General features: G+C 38.3%; 1 protein-coding gene across 1 annotated transcript in view; it reads right to left on the reverse strand.

Moving 5' to 3' along the window:
- Positions 1-27,219, reverse strand: part of roraa (RAR-related orphan receptor A, paralog a) — a 267,139-nt gene that overhangs the window by 100,183 nt on the left and 139,737 nt on the right. The window lies entirely within an intron of this gene.

Here is a 27,219-nt window from a genome sequence, read left to right on the forward strand (position 1 = left end):
TTTTTCTGCTAGCATAATGATTAACCAATTCAGCTATAAAGAAATATATTATATAAATATATATCGTTTTACACTCAAAATAACTTCAACTTTTTACATCTTTAAGAAAACGCAAATAGTGCTCGCCCATTCAAAAGTTTGTAGTTTGTTTCGCATTTTGCTGCGTTCCGAAGATCGAGTCATCACGGGATGACACATGAACAATGGACTCGGTGTACGAGCGTAAAGTGATGAACTTCTGATGATGTCGGGATATCAGTTTCCGGTTTAATTTCTAAAACTACTTAACATAGGTAAACAACGACTTGGAAAAAACACATTTCTGTCAAAAGGTACGTGTAATAAACTCTAGCCGCTGTCAAAAAAACGAGGTCATATTCCACGGATAAAGTGAATAATCTCATGTTAAGCATTTTATAATGTTTTTTCTGGCAAATGAAGGTCGACGAAAGCTCCCACCTGAAAGAAAACGAAAATGCAGGCGTCGTCAAGGGGACTTACGTCCGGCCTCCGTCATCTGCCGGAAAAACAAGCCTGTGGTTCAAGCGCATTTGAGAGATGGCGGAAGCTAGACATCAACGTTAATAACGCTGTCAATATAGATAATTCTCTTGAACAAATGCCTCGATTCGCTTCAGAAGACATTTGTTAAGACCACGTAGCCATTTCAAGAAGTTCTTTGATCAATGGATGCACTTGTTGGCGCTTCAAAAAGTCAACACACATTCACTCCCATTCTACCGCTTGGAAGTAAAATGATACACGGTGTTAAAACTCCGACTGCATTATTCTTCAAGAAGAAACCCATTCTCAGTCAGGATGCCTTGAGGGCGAGTAAAACATTTTTGATTCGGAAGTGAAATATCCCTTTAAGTTGTTTTAGAAATTAAACCGTAAACTGATATCCCCAACCTTTGACAACATCGGATGTCTGTCACTAACGCTTGTGCACCTAATGTCCATAGTACATGAATATGCCTCGGGTTGACCTTTTCACTAAGAGGAAATGCTAAAATGCAGCTTAAATACAAAATATGCAAATATGGCAAAGGAATCCATGATGTGTAGATAAAAATTGCCAACGATATTTTTATCAACGTTTTTTTCTGGTTGCGAAGACATTTCGCATACTGAAAGTCTAGTGTGACCGCGGTTTAAAGTGATAAAAATGAAAATCCTGTTATCGTTTACTTTAGTATTTAATTTCATACCTGTATAAATAACTTTGTTCGGATGAATACAAAGATAGATATTTGAAAGAATGTTAGTAATTTCCGGGACATCATTGACCACCATAGTAGGAAAAATGTTATGGTAGTCAAAGGTGCCCAAAACTGCTTGCTTTCATAAATTCTTAAAAATATCTCATTTGAGGATAAAATACAATATTTTTTCCCTACTATGGTAATGGATGATGTCCAAAATATTGAAAACTGCTAACATTCTTCCAAATATCTTTCTCTGTGTTATTAAAATTCTTTATTGTTTTATTAATTTAACATGGACATAGCACATAATAAACATAACAGTAAATGTACCAGAATAAGCAGAAACAATTTTTCATCTGTAGTCCCTGGACAGAATGTTACATGCCATCCTAAAAGGGAAATAGTTAACATAACAACAAAGTAATAAAGTTCATCAGAACACAACAAGTAATGTATACAGCTTTGGATATATTTTATAATATATGCAAGTCTATCTTTAACATTATTACTCATCGACACACACGCCACCCTGATCCCCCTGAGAGAACAATGAGGTTGAGGAAATACAAGGGCACTAAAATATAACGTGTCTCGTAATCAGTGAAATGGGGCCATTTATTTATTCATTTGTCTCATTGACTCTGAAGTAACATGAGCCTTTGGGGCGTCCTGTCTGAATGGATTGGCTGTGTAAAACTCGCCTTCCCTTGTGATGAAAAGACAAATCTATTACCACCTCAGGAAATAAGCCTTGGCATCAATGCATCCAAGTAACTTTTGACTAGTACTTTCACTCGTTAACTACGTAAACTCGTTTAACGCGTAAACTAGCCATTTGGAATCAAATGGAATATAAACCGTCTTTGAGATGTGCCCTGGTTACAGGTTCTTCGTGGTTTTTCATAGTTTTAGCACTCATTTCAATTATGCACATAATTCCCAGTCTTGATACGAGTGTTACTGTAGGTTGTGGATAATGAAGCAGACTGGCTCACTTTACTGAGACTGTAGACAGTCAAATCAGATCTTTAAAATGCTGAAGTGCTCTCGACTACACCATCATTCTGAGTGTATGGCCGGTTGCAATCCATCATTCGCTCATTATTTGATGAATCGCTGCTGTAGTCAATAGAAAATGTACAGAACCACCTGTTTTCAATAAAATCACGGTCACCACCACTGTGATGTTAACTGCACACATTAGCGTCACATAATTGATGTTCAGTACAGAATATAAGTGCATTAGTAAATGAAAACTACACGCTGCAGACACTACTGAACACACTACTGAATTAATTTTTATCTATGTGTTTAATGTTTATTTTAAATTTCATTTGATTTAAATCTTATATTTTATTTTTTATTTTACCTCTCAACTGTCATGGGATGGTGTGAACCAAACGCAGGGCAAGGAGTATATTCCAAAACTAGAGCTTTAATAAAAAATCCAGACAGATAAAAAGAAAATCCAACAAGAGTAACAACAACCAAACGTAACGTTAACTTAAAGCAGACAGTGTACACAGGCAAACACAGGGCTTAAATACAACAGAGACAGAATTGGGGAGAACAGAAACAGGTGCGAATTAATCTGTGACGATGGGAAAAAGTGAGGAGAACAGAAAAACAGCAACTAAGGCCACGTTTATGTTAAACGAAAAAGTTTTTCCTTTGCGTTTTTGAAAATGTTCACGTACACATGACAGCGTTATCAAAACTTCCTGCATTTACATGGATCCAGGATGACGGTTAAAAGCATTAAAAACGATGTTATTGTGACAAACTTGACAAACATTCGAGTCTTGTGCATAACAGATGCCTAAAAGGACTTCACAAACAGGCAATTACAGTCCTACATAAACATTCCCGTTTGAAAGGCGGTGCACATCACTGCCACATAAATGCTTACAATGAAGTTTTTAAATAACAGAGAGAGGTTAACCGCAGGACGCAGACGAAGAGCGGTCCATACATCTCACGTAACGCATAAAGCAAGTAGCCTTGCAGTCCAGCAATTATTCATGACAAAAGTCTATAAGCATTCCATTAGGTGCAAGCAGCTGTCATAAACATCTTAATTAATTTACAAAGCAAGCGGCTGGGGAATTACCACGATGCGAAAATCTGCTTCCCTCTGCCGCTCCATAGCACTGGAACAGATCGGGCTTTTTAATTTTTAAACACGTCTTTCATGTTCTCCAGAGCACAAAAAGCCTTTGAACAGTCAGCTTGTTAGAAGACGCACCTAGCAGGGCCCGCTAACGTTTGGGTCGTCCCTCGGTCCTTTTCTCTGTGAACCGGTGAGGTTTGGATTGAGGTTTAATATGTGTTACCTCTTTCTTTCTCTTCCTTTGTTGGCCTTTTTACTTCATGTCAGACGGCCTTTTTCTAGTAAATTCTTTCTAAAGCTTAGAGGGAACAATAACCAGAACATTTCTTTTTCGGTGCTTTATAAGGTCAGGATCAGATTCCTGATATTCTTTCACTGTGTAATCCCTGTTTCAATTACTCATCCTTTAAAAACAAGCTGTTATGGATATGACTGCATATAGTACACTTCAAATAACATTTGGAAATGGGGGGGTCAGGGACCAAGGTGGGGCAGCCTTGCTGTACGCACAGAAACCTTGAGGATAGCAATGATTGCTAACATTAGCATCTCATGCCCAGACTCTCTCTCTCGCCCCCCACATATTTGTACAACGTACTCGATGTAAAGTCAGAAGTCAGTTCACTTTACAATGCATTGATTTAATGCTTCCTTATCTTCCATTTTTTTTCCCTCTTCAGTTGTTGATTGATGAACATTTTTAAGTAAATGACATAAAAATATAATAAATTGTATCACAATTTATGAATATTTGCCCCCCCAAAAATGCATTACAGTGACTAAATCATTTTTTTTTTTGATTTTATTATCCATATTGTGTTGACGATAAAAATGTGTGAAGTTAAAAATACAAACGCTTCGGCCAACAATCTTATCCAACATGTCAAAGATTGCATACATGTCAAGATTATTTAAGTTTACTAAAATCACTACTTTGAAAGTGTATCTGTTCATTGAAATCAAATAAAATATTAGCCAACAAATTATTGGAAAACTAAACAAAATATTGAAATGTTGCCTCCTTGAATATGAACTGAAATAAGTTTAAGGCGCTAAAATTATAATTATAAACAAAACCTACAATAAAATTACATGGATATTATGTAGCAACATAAAAACTAAAAATTACAAAAGCAAATAACTCAAATTAACATAAAAAAGATGTTATAATTAATTTAACAAATATAATAACCGATAAATTAATTACCACAAAATATTTTTTATCATAAATCATCAATAACAAAAAAAGATAAATATTGGTTAAATCAGCCCCAACTAAAACACTTTATTCAAAACGCTCATGTGAATATTCATTTAACAAATGTCTTGTCAATAATTTACAAACAGCTTGTCTGTGTTATGTAGCTACGCTCCTTTAGATGCCAGACATCAGAGGGAACCGAATTAAAGCATACCAAACGAAAAAGGCCTCAGTGCAAACACTCAAGCAGAAAGGTCACCTCGCCTCCAGCCCTCCAGCTCAACAGACTCATGCGCATTATCATCTGATGTAATACAGAAAGAACTCTCCCCTCTCTCTAACCAAGATGGTATCTCCCGCTCCACTGTATGTGGTGGCGGAGGGGTGTTTTTCTTTCTTTTTGGGGGAAAGCCTGTCAAACCGGATCAACATCGCTGACATGGCACAGTAACACACTGACCCACAATCGCAGGAGGAGAATGCAAGCGTGACAGCGAGAGGAAGAAATAAATAAATTAATAATGGCGATAGAAGAAAGCTGCTATCGATTTATGTAAGAGCGCGAGTCGTCATCACATCGCTGGAGTGGTGTAGGGGCTCTTTAATTATTTCTCAGGAGCCAGACAAAATCAGAGTGCCGTGAAGAGAGTGCATCGATTTTCCTTCAGCCGAAGCAACATACTCACTTTGTGGAGCCCGGCAGTTAAGCGCTAGAGAGATGAAATTGTGTTTGTCTTAGAAGGAAGCTTTAAAATAAAGAGCCACCCAAACCAGCCAGGAATCATGGGATGGAAATAAACTTAGCAGGATGTCAAAACAGTCGTTATTTACTTATCATCGTGTCATTTCAAACCTGTATGACTTTAGACTTTCTGCAGAACACAAAAGAAGACATTTTAAAGACTTTTTTAAAACTGGCCTCCATTGACTTCCATTGTCTGGACACAAAACGACATTTCTCAAAATATCTTTTTTTATGTTCCACAGAAAAAAAAGAGTCAGGTTTTGAATGACATGAGGGCGAATAAATGATGACAGATTGTTTTTTATACATCTCGGCGAACTAACTACCACATAATAAGTACAGCTCCACAAAATACTGTTTATTTACTCCCCCTCGTGTTGTGTCAAACCTGTGTGACTTTTTTTCCCATGCAACATGGGAAAACAGAATGTTTGTGACTGACAGCCACAACAACCTCAACAATATTTCACATTTCTCCTCTTGAGGTTGAAAGTGAGATATACAGGTTTGGATCGACATGGGTGAGTAAATGACAACAGAACTGTCATGACAAAAACAATCTACCAGCCATGGTTGTTTATCAATAAAATAATTTATAATAAAATGTCAAAAAAGTGACTCAAACAAGAATGCGACGCTGACTTGTTCTTAAACATGGAAAGTCTGATCGACGGAGCGATTGGTGTCTTCAGAAAAGGTCAAACACACAAGTCAAAGTTTGTGGCCAACACCTCTGCTTTTAATTGATCTTTAAAGCCCGAGTTGCAACCTTGCTTGTGGTTCACCGTTGGGTGAAGTGGTTTGCATGTTCTTGTAAAGGACCCAGGCCTTACCGAGTTAAAATGAACTTGTGGGTGCTTTTTTGTTGCATGTGAAACAAACAAACAAAGACAGAAATAAAACATCTTTCAGGTTAATGGAAAATGCATTTAACTGCGTAGGCACTTTCATTGACACATTAAACAGCCTTGAAAGGTCTGTTTTGGTCAGATCTATATAAAGCGCATGAGAAAGAGACGATGTGTCGTAACTGTCTTTCCATAAGTTTGGCCTGAGGTGAGCAAAGGAGGGCTTGCAGCTGTCAGTCGCCAGCATTAACACAGCATCACATGCGTGCACGCAACCGTGAACCGAGCATAACCTCATTCACCCCAAAGAGCGCTGCAATGGCGCATGCATGTATGCATGTGCTTCCCATGTCTAGCCAGGCATGTGGTAGAGATGCTGTTAAAAATGCATTGTTATGGAAAGGGGGTTCGGACGAAAGCTACACTAATGTGAATGCATCTTAGTCTGCGCTGTCAGCGCCGCTCTTCATCTTCCATAATTTATGAGCAGAGAGAGCTGTGGGGTGGGCGGAGCAAAGCACTTGGGGGAGGAATGAGTGAGCTGACATCCAATCAGATTAGGCCATGAAGACGGAAAATAGTCTCGCTTCCATGAGAGATGAGAGTTAGAAATTCTGTCTGTTTTTACCATCAGTGTGGGAAATATATTTTTTAAAGTTCTATATTAGAAATGCAACAATACTACATTTCTAAACCGATACGACATTTTTCAATCGATACAGATATAATATTAAAATATGTTTTTCTGAATGTTATTCATTCATATAATGACTATTAATATTGAACATCAAACTGGTTATATTTCTATTTAAAGAGCACAAATGCCCAGCATTTTCTCTGTCCTCTTTTCATTGACAGGATACATCGACTGTTTTTAAATGGTTGGCCGATATATCGGTGCATCTCTACTCTATCACATTTAGAAAAGTGCCACTATAGTCAACAAACGTTTTTATTATTATTCCACCACATCCATGCCCCCATTTTTGTGAGGACTTTGAAAGTTTTGTCAAAATGTGCATTTATACAAAATGTGTTTATATATTTACATTTACATTTAGTCATTTAGAAGACGCTTTTATCCAATGTGACCAACAGATGAGGGAAACAATGGAAGCAATTGGAACAACATAAGGAAAACAAAAAGCATAATTGCAATAAAAGATCTCATTAAACCTACCAAATTATACAAAGCTAAGTATTTTTTTTTTTTTATTGAGTAGAAAAGAGATCAGTCAGGTGTTGACGGAAGAGATGTGTTTTCAGACGATTCTTAAAGATAGCTACAGAATCTGCTGTGATCTTGTAGCAGCAGGCAGATCATTCCATAAATGTGGAACTGATCCCGAGAAAGTATGTATATATATATATATATTAAATAACTATCATACTTTTTAAATATACAAAATAAAAAAAATATGTAAAAAGGTATGTGTAGTAGAGTAGGCGGGGCGAGACCGTGGTTCGAGTCCGGTGAGTAATTGTGAATTAGCGCCAGCTATGTGCGCACCGGGCTCGAATCACGTAGGAGATTGGGAGCATATAAAAGGAACGAGCGACCAGACCGTCGAAGAGAGAGGACCGGGCCCGAAGTGTTTGTATATGTATTTATGTTCTAGTGTTTTGTATTTATGTTTTGTTCGCCGGCGGTCGGCCGTGAGGGGCCCCGATTGTTATTATTTATATTAAACGTTTGAATGTCTTCCGGTTCCCGACTCCTTCCTTCCCTTTTTATGGAGATTTATTACAGTATGTTATGAAAGGTATGTTACAGCAAATATAAACAGAAAGTTGAAATGACTAGTTCAGACAAGTTGATCGAAATCGCAATTCGCAAAACAGCTGTGGACCAGGCAGTCACAGCTCCCCCTAATGGATGCTTCAGTTTCATAATTTAGTCAAGCATTCATGCAATGTTTTAAGTTGCATATTTAGTTATGTTGAGAACTTTTATTTACTTTTGTTTCCTTCTGCTTACTATGTCTTGTCCAGAAAAGTGGATTTGTTTAAGAAATGGAGGTTTTTGCCAAAAAAGCTTGCATGCACTTTGGCAGCTAAAGACAATCGAATTTGTTAAATACCAATAAAATGTCTCAAGTGACATTTGTGAAAACAAAGCATCTTAAGTACTGACCAATAAACTTTTTATTGCCATCAAAGTGAAATTACTGAACCTAAACATAAGGGCCTGATAAAAATTCACATTTTACAAGAAAACATTTCAGATGTACTTAGAGGGTTTTGCATATGACCTCCTAAAATGTCTGCTTACAAACAACGCTAACAGTGGTCTGTTGGACTACAAAAAAAGCTTATAGTAGTTTTACAAGACCTAGTTAAGACCAACGACTGTAGTTTATAGTACAACCCAAACCGTGGCAGTGCATGTAACCCTTTCAGATACAGAAGTAATAACCAGCCGCTTTAAAGCAGAACCGCTCTGAGACCCGTGGCGTTGTTACTTATTCAGCAGCTCCGCTCAGCGAAAGTCCTGCTGTGCGGAGAGCATTTATAAAGTCACACATCAACCTGAACCACACAGACATTAGCCTCTTTTCCCTGCCACGCTTTGATAAAACATCACATCACCAGCTATCTGAACAAAGGTACACTCAGCCGTTGCTGATCGAACTTTCTTTGATAAACATCTTGCATAGTGAGCAGCTTATCTAGGGTGGGTGTGTTTTTAATCTAGTTATTAATGCCGTAAATTAGCTGGTATAATTGAATGTTCATATAACATCACATCCTTCCCTGAAGAATTACTATTGGACTGCTTATAATAATATCTTATTTCCCAGATGAATATTATTGGACTTGAGAATAATTCCATCACTCGGCTAATTCTGGAGACAAAAGGGTGGAGTGTATGTTTGATAAGGGGGATGCGTTTGGTAATAGAAGCGATAATCACCGTGAAGAGTTCGCTTCCATGCATTACATTGATAAAATAGCACTGTATTACAAAGAGGCTACAATACACAAGCAAAAACGCAGCATCCACGTCAAACCTTTCTAAAAGGACATTTTTGTAAGGTGCATTGCATAAAATAACCTGGAGACTTCACTTTTGTGGCCGATTTGACATCTCACAGCTGGGGTGTCAGAACACAGTAAACCCACATTGAAGGTATCAAAATGTTTTCGCTTTAAAGCAGAAAGAAACAAGCCAGTAGAGACGGTGAAATGGGCAGCAATTCTCCAGAGTGCTTTCCTCGCCCGTCTGCTGTCTGCGTTTGTCTGCGAGGGCACTACATAGGTAAGCGTCAAACATTGTCTACGTGGCCACAAAGACAACGGTCTGTCATCACAGGTGTTTCAATAGAGACAGGAAAGCTCTTGCAGTGATGTCAGAAGACCGGCTCTTTTCCCACTTACGTTCAATTCATTTCATCACACAGTAGCTATTTAAGGACACACGGTTATTACCCGACACTTTTCTTCTGTCATCTCGCAACATCATCATGCATTTGTTTGCATTTAGCGCCTCCACCGGCTCCGTGATGAGAGAGATTCTCTTGGACATGGATAATGCAATAAACAAAAGAGGAAAGAAAACAAAAAAAGAAGGAAGAAAATAGGAACGACGAAAATGAACGTAAATAGAAGTGTAACTGTGTATATGCCAAATCAGGTCTGATTAATTTATTCTCTCCTAACGCTGCCGCGGACTCTAAATGCATTTTCGAGTTGAGATGCAAAAATGTCATCCGAGACAAAAGTGATTAATTTCATAACTGACGAAAACACAGAAAAGCAATCTCGAACATAGGAGCGTGATTATTTCATGAATTCTAAATAGAAAAAGAACACACGGAAACGAAATTCTCAAAAGAAAATTGCACAGAAAAAGATTGCTTTTTTTCAAGCTTCTCCTCTCAGTCTTTGGAAAAGCGAAATTTATTTCTGCCTTCATCTCTAAATTGGATGCAATTTATTGCCTCTCTAAAGCTCGTTTTTCACCAGCCGTGGCAGCCAATGCGTATCTGCCTGCTCGGTGTGGCCTCGGGTGCTAATATGCAGAAAGTGGCCGCCGGGAGACGTGACTGGGTGAAGACGAGAGGGCTGGAAAGTTGGGGGACACGCAGCCCAAAATCAATCCACGATCAGAGAAAGAGAGAGAAATATGAGTGCGTTTATTCAGAGAAATATAGGCACCATTAGCAGACTCGTATGTCAGCAGAAGAGAGGAATTGTTAGGGGAGCGTTGAGAAAGATGCAACACTCGTAATAGAAATAGTCCATACAAATAAGACTTTCTCTCATCATTTACTCACATTCATTCCATCGTAGGTGCATGTAAATTCCTTCCTTTAGTAGATTTTATTCTAAAATGAGTCTTGCCATCTACCTATGTCGGACTTAAAATGACAAAAACATACATTTATCTTCAAGTAATCCAACTCTAGTAGGTTAATAATGTCTTCTGAAGCTAAATAAATATATATTATTTAGATGAACTATTTAGCGAAGAAAAGTCATGCATTCGTGGCAACAAACCAATCAGCAGAGGCGACTTAAAAAATGTAAGCACATCGACAACGTCAAATCTCGTTGGATCTCACTTTCTAGAGCGTTGGCATTTTGAGCTCAATATAAAGTTAACATAGCATTATTCAAAAGTGTCATATACATCTAGGATGTCCAAAGTAATCTATGAATATATTCATATGCAAGAAGTATGTTTTCCTAATAGTGACATGATTGTCAAAACTAATTTAGGTCTAAAACACATATAGAACTTTTTGGTGATAACCAATGTATAATCTTTGACCAAAAAACACCAGTTCCCACCCACTCGTGATTTTTTAAAAGCTATTATAGTGTCTTAAAAACGGTGGTTGCTAACACGTTGCTAAAAGTGACAGCTAAAAACACATGCAGAGCTGGGATGAAAGAACAGGTCATAGTTCGGCGATCACATCTTGTGAACGTTGTCATGGCGGAGCGTGGCGTGTCAGCCATGCCTGTGTGCTTCTGCCTTACAGGAAACTAAGCATGCAGCAAACAGGAAACACACTGGCAGCAACCTGTTCGTTTAAGAACAGAGACTTGCGGGATGTCTAATGTGTCAGCTACCGTGCCACCGAATCTGTGCTAAACTGCAGTCTTAAGCCTATAATGCTCACATTCACATTTAAAAAGTTCACTCGAAAATAAAAATTCTGGTTCAAAACATGATTCTTTCTTATGTGAACACAAAAGAAGATATTTTGAGAAGGTTTGTGTCTATACAATGGAAGTCAATGGGGGTCAGTGTTGTTTGGTTACCAACATTCTTCAAAATATCTTCTTTTGTGTTTTGCAGAAGAAAAAAGACCAAACCATAAACATGTCGTCTTTCTTCCTTCAGTGCTCCACGGTAGAAAGTTTCACAACTTTCTGAGGATGAGTAATGACTATTTTTGTTTATAAACCACACTTGCTAACTTCAATGGCCTTTTAATGTCAGCAAGTGCACACAAAAAATGACATTACGTTTGCTTACAAACTGCAAAACTGTGGTTTCGCATGTGTCTCTCCCACACCCTCACACTTTCACTCTTTCTCTCTCATTGACGTTAAACACACTCCTACACACACTCTTTTCCCTCAGTTAGCTCAAGGTGCATTCCGTCCGGCGACCTTGCTGTGGAACGCCTACACGAGCCAATGAATAAGTATCACATTTCCTTCGCTGACAGCTGACACAGTCGGGCCCAGGTGATATACTAGACATGACAAGTGATTCTAATTAAACGTTGAGGCTGAGGATATAAAATGGCAGGTAGGGAACAAACCCTGTCCGGCCAGCCGGCACGCACTAGTCCTAATCTGATGAGCCGAGCTGTCAGGCACCGCTCGCCCGGTTCCGTCAAACCCGGGCCGGGCTCTCCGGGGAAAGTGACAGTTTTCTGCCCGAGGGGGAGATGGGAAACTTGACAAACCCCTGCCCATCGCAAACAATAAACACAAAGTCGAAAATGCATAATGCGAAAGCAAACCGAGCTTCTAGGCTTTGCGAATTTGTCAAACTGTTGTACTGCTGAATGAAGTGGTGCCACTGTGTCCCCAGGCTTTGGTAATACCTGTCAGACTTCCACTTGTTTTAAGGAGAACTAGAGACTGGAGACGCCCTGTAACTGAACTCACCTGGAGCAACGGTTGACAAAAAAAACATACACATTTCGCTTCTTTCCCGTTCGAAATGACACTGTTGTTAGCCCGTCTCTTCACTTCGGTAAAGACAGGGGAGGTGCTGAAAGGGTTTCGTGCATCTCTTACAGAAAGCGCTGAGAAATACAGGCAGACAGCTGTATTCAGAATCCTATAGAGAAACTCCAGTGAAAAATGCAATGGCACGGCACTGTACTTAAAAACTTCCATGAGCACTAAAGCCATCAGGGAGGTCCGAGCTAACTCACACAACGTCTAGGATAACTTCTTCCTGGAGCGAAGGCTTACCGGCTGACAGCTCGTCATCATCAGGGTTGCCAGTGTCACCGTGCGAGGAGGCTGCCAGTTGGCAGTTGTTGGTGGGTGATGGTTTCACAGGAGCTCGCCAGGAAATCTGGGTTTGATAATGCAACTTCTCACTCCACCGCCTTCCTTATTCTCATCCCAATACGAGCTAACTCGATGCATCAGAGTTTTTGGCGTTGCTGTTTTTTACACCACAGCACTCGGAGCCAATACCTGGCACCCTTGGCTGACTAACTCGTTTCAAACAGCGGCTAATGAGGGATGTGATGCCTGCTTGTGAGATGTGCTTGCTCTTACAAGCTCAGGGCATTACGGAATATGTTCGTCATTCATGTACATGTGCTTCATTAAAGCTGCAATATGGAACTTTTGTGGGTTAAAGATAAACAATTATTAAACACATACATAAAAACGTGTTCATAACGGTCTCCATACCTTACACCAATTTGCAAGGGTAAGCATTTTCCCCACTATGAAATGTAAGTTCATTGAACTTAAAGGAAAATAATATGTAGAGACTATCTGACAATTTTAGCGCAAAATGTTTTGTAATATGCATATCGCAATGTTTTATACTGTATATAATGCTATGCATATTGCAATATTTTCCATATATTGTGCAGTAGGGCTGCATGATAAATCGTAAAAATAACCGATTAGACGATTTCCTGGCATTTTTTTGCACGGTTCTTCAGTGAAGTACAGTTAAATGCTGTTCCACCTGAAAGCCAGGGGGCGCTCTCATACCGAAACTCCAAATAAGCGTAGCAGAAAAAGTACAACACCACACGTAAGCTGTGTCCAAAAACGAGGTCTTGGTCTTCGAAGCACGCAGCCCCCGAAGTCCAAGAAGCGAACCGAAATGAGAAGGTCTAGCTTAGTGCAGGATTTCCAAGTTACATCACCTGCTGCTCCTGTCACGTGGTCACTCTTTTAAATACATTTTATTTTAGAGAACATGATGCGTTTATGTAGATTTACAGTATATAAAATGAACCGGTCTAAAAAATGTACATACTGTATGAAAAACACAATAATGCATCAATATTAATGAACAACATCACGTATAATATAAACACATTATGCAGTTTACATACTTTTATTTAACTAAAGTTTCAAATTTATATTTAAGAATATGCAGCAATTACAGGCGCGCTATGAATCTCGGGATACCCAAGGCTGTTAAAGCCGCATGTATACTTGACTTTCCGCATCCGTCTTGCGCACAAGCGCGTCCGCACTGCTTCTTGAGCATACTCAATCGCGGATAAATGAGTTTGACACATGCGCAGTATGTCCCCGAGTGTACTCAGCTGATTCGACATTTTGTCGGGCATGCGCAGTTGTACGCGTCCCGTCTGCGCGGTCTCAAAAAATGCGTTGTGATAATTACGTTATGCGGGCGGCCGGTCTATACTTCTGCCTTCAGAATCCATTTGTTGTGGCCTTGTAAACCCACGGAAACTAGGTCGCATTTTAAACATAAACACATAATTGACACCGTCGTGATATCATAATTTCTCTAAATAGGGCGGCTTACGCAATATTTGGTGAAAATAGTGATTAATCGTGCAGCCCTATTGCGTAACAAATATTGCGATATGGATATTGGTATATGTTGATCTATTGTGCGCAAATGTTGTGATATGTACTGTTCATTGCGTACAATGCTCAATTATTAATCTTATAATAAAGTTCCTTTTGAACTTCACAGACATACATAAAGGCCCCAAGTCCACATCAAGTGCACCATTTGGATTTGGGCCTTGTTGTGAAGGGTTCGGGGTTTAGAGATGGAGGCAAAGATCTCCTGCAGGTTTCTTATTTTCAAAATGCTTTCTGTAGTCTAGTGAGAAGATGAAAGATTAGAGTTGAGCTTCTCTCTCTCCTGTGACAAGCCAACTGACTGAGCTTCAGCTCTGACTGAATACGTGAAGTAAAGATGATTTAGCCGAGCAGCCAGGAAAATATATTTTTCCTCCTTCCAAACCAAGCGGCTCAAAAGTACATCATGATTAATCATACAATATCAGCTCTCACCCACCGCTTTAAGGTAAAATCTTAAAGCCAAGCCGACGCAAACCATTGACAGCTGGGTCTTTTTTTAAAAACCTGATAAAAAAGAACCATATCAGAGTGTTTATTGACATCGCATCAGGTTGATCTAAGGTCAGTTTTGCACTTTCTTTTATGAGGATTGAGCTTTGTAAATGTTTAATGGACTCCCGTTCACAGTGAGCCCCAGAGCTTTGCCAGAATTTTCAGAAAGATCCCGCTAACAGCTTCCTGTGCTGTGTGGCCCTGAAGGTGCAAACGTATGATGAAAGATGAAGATATACATGTACTGTATGCCGACACGCCAACAATTGGTATTCAAAAGATGCGTTTCAAGTGTATACTTTCCTGGCAACCTCTCGGTCTCTCTTTCTCCACCTCTGTCCACTTGTGTGCGTCCCTCTATCTCGAGTCTCTTTACAAAGCTGATGTGGATATGTTGGACGATGATTACAGTTACATAACAGCATCAAATTAATTTACTGCCTGCAACACAGCGAAGGCTGAAAATCACTCTTTTCTTTCCTACTAGCTGCTCTGCCCACTCCTGCGCTCAAAATTTCTCGTCTGAAGCCCCTCCCCCTTGCAGCGCACACATATTCACCCCCCATCTCGGCCCCTGCAGTCCATTAAAGTCACATCCAAGGGATTAAGACTAACTGGGTCAGTGGAGCACCGACGTATAAAAAAACATAGGCAAACAAACCACATCCAAACATCACAGCCAAGCATGTGAAGCGGGGGGCGGGGGTCCGCGCTGGGATCTGAAGGCAGAGAGAAGCAGGGGATAGTGTCTGACTTGGGAGAAGGTGCATTAATGAAGGATGGTTGGCGGAGGGGTGTGGAAGATCTGGCACAGTCTCTCTGTTTTGGCCCTCTCTCTTTCTCTCCGAAAAGCTAAGACAGCCTCTTCATGATGAAAAGCTGGGGATCCCATAGTGAAGAAGTGTGTGCCAACGTCATACACACAGACACACACACACACAAGCCTAATGTTATGGGAGCAATGGAAGGACCATCCTACAGCATGACCAACTCACGTAGTGATGTCTTGGGCCCCGCTTTTATTGAACAAAATTTGCAAGGGGCAACCCATAGGCGACATCACACAGACATTTTTAATTTCATATTTTTTTGTCTGATGCATTTTAAAACTGGAAAGTGTCATCTTGATCTGACAAGCTGTAATCTGATTGGCTGACTGAATGCTTGTTCTGAAAGAAAAGGCACACGCAGCTTTCTATCTGTCTGTCTGGAATGAAAATTAAAAGTATCTGATAATTTACTCATCCTCAAGCCATCTTAGCTGTACATGACTTTCTATCTTCAGACAAACACATTTAGAGTTTTATAAACAATATCCTCTAGTTTTAGAAAAAAATCACTGCACTACATTATAAAGCATATATGTGACCCTGGACAACAAAACCAGTCTTATGGGTCAATCTTTCGAAATTGAGATGTTTACATAACCTGAAAGATGAATAATAAGATTTCAATTCATGTAGGAGTTGTTACAATAGGACAATATCTGACTAAGATACAACCGTTTACAACTCTGGAATCTGAGAGTGCAAAAAAATCTAAATATTGAGAAAATTGCCTTTGAAGTTGTTTATCAGGGGCACTGTGGCAGGCCATCCACTCACAAAAATCAAGTTTTTATAAATTCATGTCTTCGGATTTGAAAGAAAATTATTCATATTCTGAGTTTATTTTGTGATTGTTAGATTAGATTGTAAACTGAAAATAACAGATGGGCCAGTAAAGTACGTTTAAATACGGTAGCATGTCAATTCTCATTGGTCTTCAAATGTCTCATGACTAGCCAACGTCTTCCTTCAGTTTGACCCCATTCAATGGCATTACAGCTAGGAAGAGCCACCTATGATGCCATGAGTCAATTATTGGGTCATATTAATTTAATAAAATAATTACCAAAAAAAGATTAGAAAATAAGAAACTAGATGCTCAAAAAAACAAACATTTAAAGACATTCAGTTTTTTTTTGGTTCTGCTAAGTTTACTTAAATTGGTTATAATTTTATGAATCTCAGCACCTAAAAGGCAAAAAAAAAAACTGTGATTGGTCACTTCATATGTCAGTCAGATACTCTCTTCCAGCCTAAGCAGGCAGCAATAATCTGCTATGTGGACCCAACCTTTCGCCTCTTAGTCAAAGGTCCCTAATCGACAATGTCCTGACCATGCTGATGTCAACATAACTAACTTCTCACAACTCCCTTCTTCCATTTAAAAAAGAAAAAGTATAGTCCAGCAAAAAAACAAAGGGTGTACATTAGACTACAGTTCGCCGGCACCTGAGGGCCTGTGCGGACACAAACCATCCGCTTGAAATGAGTTCCCTTCAAAAGCTCTAAATCATGAGATTTGTTCATATTGACTTGGCTACACTGTCCTAAAGTGCTTTTTAAATGACACCAGAGGGAATATCTTGGTGCCAGCTACACATAAAAATATATGAGATCTAAATGGAGACCATAAACTGCAGTCTGAAACAGCACTTTATGCTCAATAAATAAGATTCATGGAACGACACGGAGATGGTCATTATCCCGCAATACTCCCAAAGCGCAGCTTGAAATGAGCTGAGGGGATCTGGCTGTTGTGATTGGGCGTGATGAGGCCAGAGAGCGTGTGCATTGAACACACAACACTGTAGTACTGTGAGGCAATCCATTCAGATTAACCAAATGCCAAACAACAAGACAATTGTTTTGAAAACCAAGATTTCAATGTTATTTTTATGAATGTACTGTATAGGGGGAAGAGCTAGATTTTATATAAAGAGTATATGGCAGTAGCGAACCCTCAGGGCCCTCTGTGATGACCTTATCTTAAAATATATATATATATACACCATTTTTCAATTGAAGTCGGCCAATTTTCCTCGTAAGATATGTATATTTGACTTCCTGGATCAATGCAGACTCTATCCATGCGAAATTTCCAAGTCTCATGAGATGAATTCAAAATCATGGAGCAGTTCTGTGATGTCATACAATGTATGCGCAGCCTGCGCATGCTGCAAGAAGTCAATCGCGTGCTTACATCGGAGGCCTTCGATGAGGCGACTGCTGACAGTACTGTTAAATCAATGAGAGAGATTAATTTTGTGTGACAGTAAAACTGAACAATCATATCATTTTTTCTAAAAGGGCGCTTTGTCTGATTACTTTCCGCCATCTGGGATGTTGTTTACCAAGCCTCAAAATGTTTTTCACAATTTTTTTACTTTTTAAAGCTCCATGTAAACAACATATACAGTATTGCGTTCAACACTACAAAAATGTCGAGGTCATTTCAAAATTATTTTCAAGTATTTGTGAATTTGGATTTTTTCTGCGAACGACTAACAATATTTCTCCCAAATTTTAAATAAAAATATTGTTTCTATTTGCATTCATTTGCAGAAAACAAAAACTGGAGAAACATATCAAAATAGCAGAAAAGAGGCTCTGTATTTTTTCAGACCTCAAATACTGCCAAGAAAACAATTTTCACTTTTAAGCAATACAACATTAATATTTGTACATGTATTTAGAAAAAGTTACAATTTTTTTTAGTTAATAATCTGGATTTTTATCTCATTTTTCATGCGTCTTGTCATGCTGTCAGTCTTTCACATTGCTGTTTGATGTCACTCATGAGGTTTTATTTTGTTGAAATTCAACAGACACTGGACTGGAATGGCCACAATACATCTAGAATGATGATTAATTTAAAATTTGGAATGATATCTTAATTCTTTTTCATGGCTGTATATTAAATCTACCTCTATGGGTTTTTCTGACCTTTAAGGAGCATCACCATGAAGAAAAGATAATTTTTTCAGATATGAAGTCATACAGATTTCCACCAAAAGGATGGCCGGTAAATGACTGAACATCCAATTTAAAATACAAATTATTTTATGTTAAATATCATTTATGTGGATTGCAAAAAATATAACTCAGTTATGTATAGTAGTTAGAAAGAATACTTGGACTAAGCATGCACATTTAAACTCTGGATGTAGATTATATACTGTATGTTTAATTGTTTTTTTATTTATATTTTACCTCCCGTGATAATTATTAATATTTATTTTATATAAATGCGTCTAGAGTGAAAACCGCATGCGAGTTGTGAATAAATAAATAAATACATTTAATTTTAATTAAAGAGTACATAACAAGGAATTATTAAGATCCTACTTTGGTTTACGTAGTGTCCAACAACACGTTGATGTACACAGAAGGTGTAAAAACACTATTATTTCATAATAATGGCTAGTTACTTGTACCTTACTTCATGACTGACTCTCAAATGATTCGTTCCGCGATTCATCTGTCTAATCCCCTAGTAGTAGGCTCACAACCTACCGTGTTTGGGGGAGAAGAGTGAAGTTTTTGCGGCAGTCCTGGCAAACATAGGCGGGGACTATATGTAGTGACATGAATTCGCGAATCGGACTAGGGACGACTCAATTGCGTGATTCAGAGTCGACTTCCTTTTTTCCAAGACACGATTTTTGCTATTCCTTCACCTTCGGATTTACAACTTGGCAGACTGCTTACTTTTCAAACAATGCAACATTACACATTGCATGAAATGTCATTTTCATGATCTCATGTAATGTACTCTTTAATTCAATAATTGTTTGTGTACTCACTTTTATACAGCCCTACTTGTAATAAAAGACCAATTATTTTCTTTAAAGTTACATTCATCAAGTTTGAGAATTCTGAAACGTGAGAATATGATGCATCTGTGTCAGAAAACACAAGAAACACAAACTGTACTGTAGGGTTTGTGTATCCGGCAGGTTACGCAGACTGACTCCGGCTCTTTCTGAAAGTCTTAAAGCTTAGCTCTGTTTGGTCTGCTTCTCCCTCGTGACCACCGGCAGCCTTCGAGCGGGAGAAGATCTAACATTCTCTGACAGCAGATATTCCAAACGCTTCCCGAAGAAAACCTTCCCTTTCAACACTCATATCCTGCTGGATCCTTCCCCTCTCCCCGATCCAAACCAACAACAAGCGTCCCAGCAGCTCTTAATTACTCTGTATTAATGTAAAACGCTCTAAAACTCTGATGATGAGATCTGACTCATTTCAACTCTTATTTTCTCCACTTCTCCATTCATTTTTACTTGCGTGATCTTTCCCGAGAAAGAAAACATTACGTTTTAGAGCAAATACTGAAGTACTTTTGTGCGATAGCTGTGTTGGATCACTACTTGGCGTCCAGTGTGAAATCTGCATCCTGAACTAATATCAGATGAGATCCACTGATCAAAAGGAAAACCACAAAACTAAAATGGAAGACTTTCAAAAAAGAAATCCAAGATTACGATCTAGTGATAACCATGTTTGCATCAACTCTCCCACGAATATTATTCGCCTCTGATACTCTAGTCTAGGGACTCCAATCAATAAACACTCCAAGTGAAGCATTTTTTATTGAGGATGTAATCTCTTCTGGAAAGAAAGCGGAAAGGCACGGAGCCATCAGGCAAACAGAAAGATTTCACAAGCCCGCTGAAGCTATCTGTATTTGAGCAAGAGATGAATGCTATAATTTGCAGACGGATGGTTGCAAAGCAACAGGCAGCACACGAGCGTGTGCGTGTGTGTGAGAGAGAGAGACCAGATGCTCAGTCCATGAAATGACAGCCATTAACCAATCAGCTACAGTTTATGTAATTGTTGTACATCTTTCAAAGCAAATTGTGTACATGGGTTATCGGTTAAATAAAAGCAAACATTCTCCTGCTCTCTGTCTATCATGTTCATTATCATTAAATCATCATCTGGCAGCCGTTTCACTGCCTCCCTTAGAGAGAGACTAAAGCAGAGTCATACCCTTAATCGTTGGCTTTCAGGGCCTGATTAAAATCATATCTGACAAAGTCCACAGCATGCTCTCATTCACTCAGTACTGAAATACGCTGATTTAGACTGATGCATTTCTCCAGTCTGTTTAACAGAAGTAATATCATCAACAATCAATTACTAACAGAAGAGTGCAGAGTGTTGATGGTGGTTTCCAGGGCATTGCCATGCAGTTGCTAGGATAAGGCAGTATCATACTAATCAGATACTTTAGGTGGTCGCCATGGTGTTGCAATGCAGTTGATAAAGTGTTCTAGATTAAGATAGGGTCAAGATGATATGCTGTTGTGAGTGGCTGCCATTCAGTTGCTAGGATCCTCTAGGTTAAAGTAAGGTAATGGTGATACAGTATGGTGTGGTGGGTATTTGTCATGGTGTTGCTATGCTGTTACTAGGGTGTTCTGGGTTGTGGTAAGGTCATGATGATAGGGTGTTGTGAGAGGTTGTCATGGTGTTGCTATGAAGTAACTAGGGTGTTCTGGGTTGTCGTAAGGTCATGATGATAGGGTGTTGTGAGTGGTTGTCATGGTGTTGCTATGCAGTTACTAGGGTGTTCTTGGTTGTGGTAAGGTCATGATGATAGGGTATTGTGAGAGGTTGTCATGGTGTTGCTATGTGGTTACTAGGGTGTTCTGGGTTGTGGTAAGGTCATGATGATAGGGTGTTGTGAGAGGTTGTCATGGTGTTGCTATGCAGTTACTAGGGTGTTCTGTGTTGTGGTAAGGTCATGATGATAGGGTGTTGTGAGAGGTTGTCATGGTGTTGCTATGCAGTTACTAGGGTGTTCTGGGTTGTGGTAAGGTCATGATGATAGGGTGTTGTGAGGGGTTGTCATGATGTTAGTATGCAGTTACTAGGGTTTTCTGGGCTGTGGTAAGGTCATGATGATAGGGTGTTTTGAGTGGTTGTCATGGTGTTGCTATGCGGTTACTAGGGTGTTCTGGGTTGTGGTAAGGTCATGATGAAAGGGTGTTGTGAGGGGTTGTCATGGTGTTGCTTTGCAGTTACTAGGGTGTCCTGGGCTGTGGTAAGGTCATGATGATAGGGTGTTTTGAGTGGTTGCCATGGTGTTGCTATGCAGTTACTAGGGTTTTCCTGGTTAAGGTGTGGTCAAGATGAAAGAGTATTGTGAGTGGTTGTCATGGTGTTGCTATCAAGTTTTTAAATTGTTCTGGGTTAAGATAGATTTAGGAAGTTATGGTTTTGCTAACATGTCTGGGTTAAGGTATGGTCATGAAGATGGTCATGATGGTGCTAGGGTGATGGTATATGGTTCCTATATTGTTCCGAGCTAGTTGTTAAGTGGTTGCTAGGGTGCTCTGAGGGATTAGAAGGTGGTTACTTGCTGGTCTAAATTAAAAGAGCCAACACCTAAACTCTTTTATATTTACATCACTAGTAATATTTCACGGCTGACTACTTCAAAGATGACTGCTTCAGTTAAAGATGACTGGTGAAACCAATTCAATCGGTTCCACAACGAGTCACTGATTCCCGCAGACACATACTTGTATTTGTACCAAAAATATTTGCCAGTCATGAAATAAGAGTCTTTTCAAAGTAAATTTATTCAGACACTGACCTTGAATAGAAGGGATGTAATCTAGCCTAGGAAAGTCAAACTACTGTGTAATATTGCAAACATGAATAAGCGTACATAATTTATAACGTTTGAAAACAAAAAAGTTAAATAAGGGCGTACAACTGAGCTCTCAAAGCAAAAATAGTGGAATGGAGAATCAGCCCTTATGAATACTGAGTGAATCGTGATGTTACAAATTGCAGGGTTGATCTTTGAGTCGTCCAATACACCGCCTAGAGGTTTAAGGTAAAGTGACGGAGTCTTGACCGTAAAAAAAAAGGTGCCGTAAGAGCGTTTTCACTTGAATGTGTTGAAAGCAAATCAATGTTGTGCTGGAGATGACATTTGACCAATGTCACATACTTGCTGAAAAACAACATCTGTGGGTCATGTCTGCTCTATCTGCGAGCCGATTTTCATAAATGCTTGGGCTTGTGCTTTTCAAAGAGCGTGCTTTTCAAGCTAACTACCTTAAATTGATTTCATCACCATGTGTGATATCAATGTGGACCATGACAGTCTTGCATTACACCAAAAAGCATCCCTTGTGTGATTTAGCCATTTCTAGAATCATAGTAGAGTGATTTCTTAGAAAAGCTTTGAATTACCTAAAGTCTGGGTTCTATATGCGGTTAATCATTTTATTACACGATTACTGAGGTTACGATGGATTTTTGTGTAGAAGAACCAAACCCTCAATAGGTTACAATCTTTCTTCAAATCAATATTCTTTCTAAGAAATATCTTGAGTCTCCAGAAAATATAATTACCGGGATGAATCCTAAATCAACTAGACAACTTTAGAATGTTTAAACAACTCAGAATACAAGAAGATTTGTTCTGGAAAGACCACACTTAATGAATGCCATCTGACTTAAAGCTGCACTGCTAAAGGTCTTAAAATGCCAATAGTGAAATATAATAATGTTGGTTCTTTGACTACTCAACAAACAGCATATTCCTACAATAAGATTTTCTATGCAATTATTTGGTAGATCCTTTTATAAAAAATGGTTATTGATCATTGATTATTGATCCCTTGGACTCAAACCCATAATGTGGCTATGCCATGCTCTTTCAGATAAACTAGAGAGGTGACAAGAAGCGCAATATTTAGAAATATATCCCACATATTAAATACTATATATTTTTACTTATTTAAAAGCGAAGATGAACAAATCTGACCTTCTGAGTAAATGGCTGTGACAGTGTGAAATTTCCTGGGCTTGTTGGCTAAGGGGATGAAAGTCTATGAAAAGAATAAAGGGAGAGATTCGCATCCCGAAGAAGAGCTGCTGGTCTAATCTCCATATTGTAAAGGCAAAAAGACGACTGACGTCACCGTTTGTTTGGGCTTTTTCATTCTCTCGTTTTCATTCGCCTCGCAAATTTCCCTTCCTGTTTCCGCAGTCAGTCTTTCCTTCAAGAGACGATGTGCTTTCGAGCCGGGCTTTGAGAGGTGTCTTAATCGCTTGTGTAAATATTTGCATTGACATTGCCTGACCCCATGAACGACCTATTACTCCAGCTCTCTCGCTCCCGCTCTCTCTTCTGTCTCGTCTCGGGGGCAGACACGCTTCTTTACCTCTGCCATTCACCCATTAAACAGCCAGTGTTTCCTCCAGTGGTGAGATAGGAGAGTTCCAGCAAAGGGTGTCGGAATTGCTCAACAAGGCTCTGGCTGCATTTGCCACTAGCTTTGAATTGGTGCTTGAGCGAGATGAAGGATTCTTGCCAAGCCCTGACAGGGGATAAAACATCGATTAGTGTCGACCTTGAGACCTTCCATCTGAGAAGGGCCGTAAAACTGGAGGAAGGGACACTGGGGTTTGGATGGATGTCCCTGCACATGCTCAGTCGTCCCAGTCCGACATTGGTCTCTAAAGAGCGTGTGGATCTTTAATTGTTCTGAGGTAAAAAGACTCATCACAATTATAGAGCATTCAGTCAGACTCTGAGCTCATTTAACTCCAGTCATCAGGGAACCAGAATTCACTAAATACAAATTCCACTTCTACCGCTTCAGGGCAAAAATACCCTTCTTTTTACTTTTCTTTTTTCTTAAGATTAATAAGATAGGAGACTTAAAGATCTAAAAGAAGGAATAAAATTATGGTACATTAGCTGAAGCTAGGTATCGGATAGGTGGTGAAGGCTGTCAATTGAGTTTAAATGTGATATGTGTTATTATTATGTTGTATTACAAGACTCGTATAATATTGTAATACTAGTTTATTATATATATAGACCTGCATATATACACACACACTCACACAAACACACACACAAACACACATATTCATATATATATATATATAGATACACATGCACATATATTTACACACACACACAAACACAAACACACACACATATTCATATATATATATATATATATATATATATATATATATATAGATACAAATGCACATATATTTACAAACACACCCACCCACACACACACATATTCATATATATATATATATATATATAGACACACACACACACACACACACATATATATATATATATATATATATATATTAATGCATTTTAATACATAACATTATTTATGTAATGTAACATATTGTAATATACTGTATTATAATAACCTATATAGACTGTAATATGTACTTTTATTATATAATTTATATAATACAATATATTTATATAATACAATATAAAGTAAAATAAATAAACAAGTATTGCAATATGTTTCTCAAAACTTAAACGATTTATTTACTAAATATTTTCTCTCTCCACTTTCACTGTCAATGAAAATGGCAAAATCCTACATTATTGAAATGGGATAGATACTCACTCCAAGCAAAGAACTAAAAGAAATCTATCTATCTTGGTCACATACTAATGTAGAAAATATAATAATCAGACTTCAGTGTTGATATATGAAGAAGGTAAACAGGAAAAAGAAAAATCAATAATTCATTATGAACTGTGGTGGATTAAAGTTGAAGTGTTAGCAACTTGGGCTCAACCAATAGTGTGATGTGGAATAATCCTACCTCAAGTTTAGTGACCAATGACAGATTGTTTGGGAAACCAATGATTATTTGTCATAATATGAATGCAGAAATGACACACATAAGCCTTAAAATGACACTACTTAACAGAAAATTGCCATAGAACAACCTGGTATAAACATGTTAGATAAAAGCATCCACTGAACTGCAGTTAATATTGAAAACACAACCGTTAAACACCCAGTGTTTAATTTACTCATACATACTTGCGAACTGAAGAAACATGTTTAGAACTAAAGTCATTTGTGCCAATGACAACATAGGCCATTTGTACAGCAAGAGAGAAAGAGAGGGATTGAAGATTTCTAATGTAAACAGCCTGTACTCTCATGGTGAGCGAGATGAGCTCAGCACAGCATCTGAAATGAAGGACAGGTGTGAAATCAATCAGTGTGCCAACACTTCAGCCCACCAGTGGGCACACGCTCACCTGTCAGCATCCAGTGCCGAATAACTCGGCCCGCCCACCCTCAGCCATTCTCAACTGTTTTCCTCCGTCTTTCACTGCTGCTGTCAAGGGCCACGGCGCAGAATAAATATTTGTGCAAAACTAAGCATGTTCTCCTCAACCTACGGTGTGTCTAAGGCCCAAAACAAACTCTGGGTGAGTAAGTGGACTTGGATGCTTATAGTTACGCAAGCACCATTTCCTGCTCTGCTGTGTTTTCCGAACTGTGTCACAGGCAGAGACATGCTGTGTTCTCAGTGCTAACACTAGGGGCACTATTGGACAATTACGTAAAAAGTATTGTACTGACTACTTCAAATTTTATAAAAGAAAAGAGTTTCACTTAGATGTTATTGTTCATATTTAGTTTGAAGCCATTAACGTTAACATATCTTACTTGAATTATTTTTTTTACACTTCTAAAGAGTAGTTCACTTTCAAAATAAACGTTCATGATAATGTACTCACCCCCATGTCATCCAAGATGATTATGTACAGTATTTGTTTCTTAAGTCGAAAATAAATTAAGGTATTGATGAGAACATTAAAGGATTTTTCTCCATATAGTGGACTTCAATGGACTCCAAACGGTTGAAGGTCAAAATCACAGAAGCTGTACTGAAACTGTGATTTTGACCTTCAACCGTTTGGAGTCCATTGAAGACCATTATATGGAGAAAAATCCTTGAATGTTCTCATCAAAACCTTAATTTCTTTTCGACTAAAGAAATAAAATCATAAATATCTTGGATAACATGGGGGTGAGTAAATTATCATGAAAATGTCATAATCTCTTATTAACAATTAACATAATTTTCTCTTATCGGTGTTGAACAAATTCAATTTGTTGCCCACTTATTACGTGTCTCTATTTGACAGAATAAATATAGTTTAAATAAAAAATAGTAGTAATGTATACATGCATATACATATAATTGTATTTATTAGTTGTTGTTTTTTTCCAGATGTCTTTTGTTTTAATTAGGGATTGCTCTGTTGAGGATGGATAGGAATGTGTATGTTGTAATATAAAATGTAAAATGCAATTTGCAACAATAGAAATTCTATGATAAAAAAAAATTGTAGTAATAATTAAAAATTAAAATACGATAAAACTAAAAAGTAATTTTGTATTTGTTAACATTAGTAAATGCATAAGCTTACATGAACTAACAATGAGCAAAATAGTTTTTCTGTATTTATTAATATTTTAACGTTAGTGAATGTCAATACAATTATTCAAGATAATTCACACTGCATCAACTAATATTAACAATTACACCATTTGACTTTGACGAAACATCAACTAAAAATAATAAAAGCTATAGAAATATTGATAATTGTTAGTTTATGTAAATTAATGCATTTACTAACTATAACAAATACAAACTTATTCTAAAAGGTTACCAAAAATACTAGCCAGAAACCTTTTTCAATTTCCACTAATGCCTATATCTTCATTACAGATATCAATCATCTGCCAACACTATTTCCTAAATTTCAGCACATCTGCCTCACATCTGACAGTCCCTTTGCCAGATTTTTCTAAAGACTCTATTCCCTCCACAGAGCAGAAGGTAAACACAACATTTCACTGGTGTTAACTAAAGCAATATGTGTAGCCC

This window comes from Triplophysa dalaica, chromosome 24, assembly GCF_015846415.1.
Source record: "Triplophysa dalaica isolate WHDGS20190420 chromosome 24, ASM1584641v1, whole genome shotgun sequence".
NCBI classification, from domain to species: domain Eukaryota; kingdom Metazoa; phylum Chordata; class Actinopteri; order Cypriniformes; family Nemacheilidae; genus Triplophysa; species Triplophysa dalaica.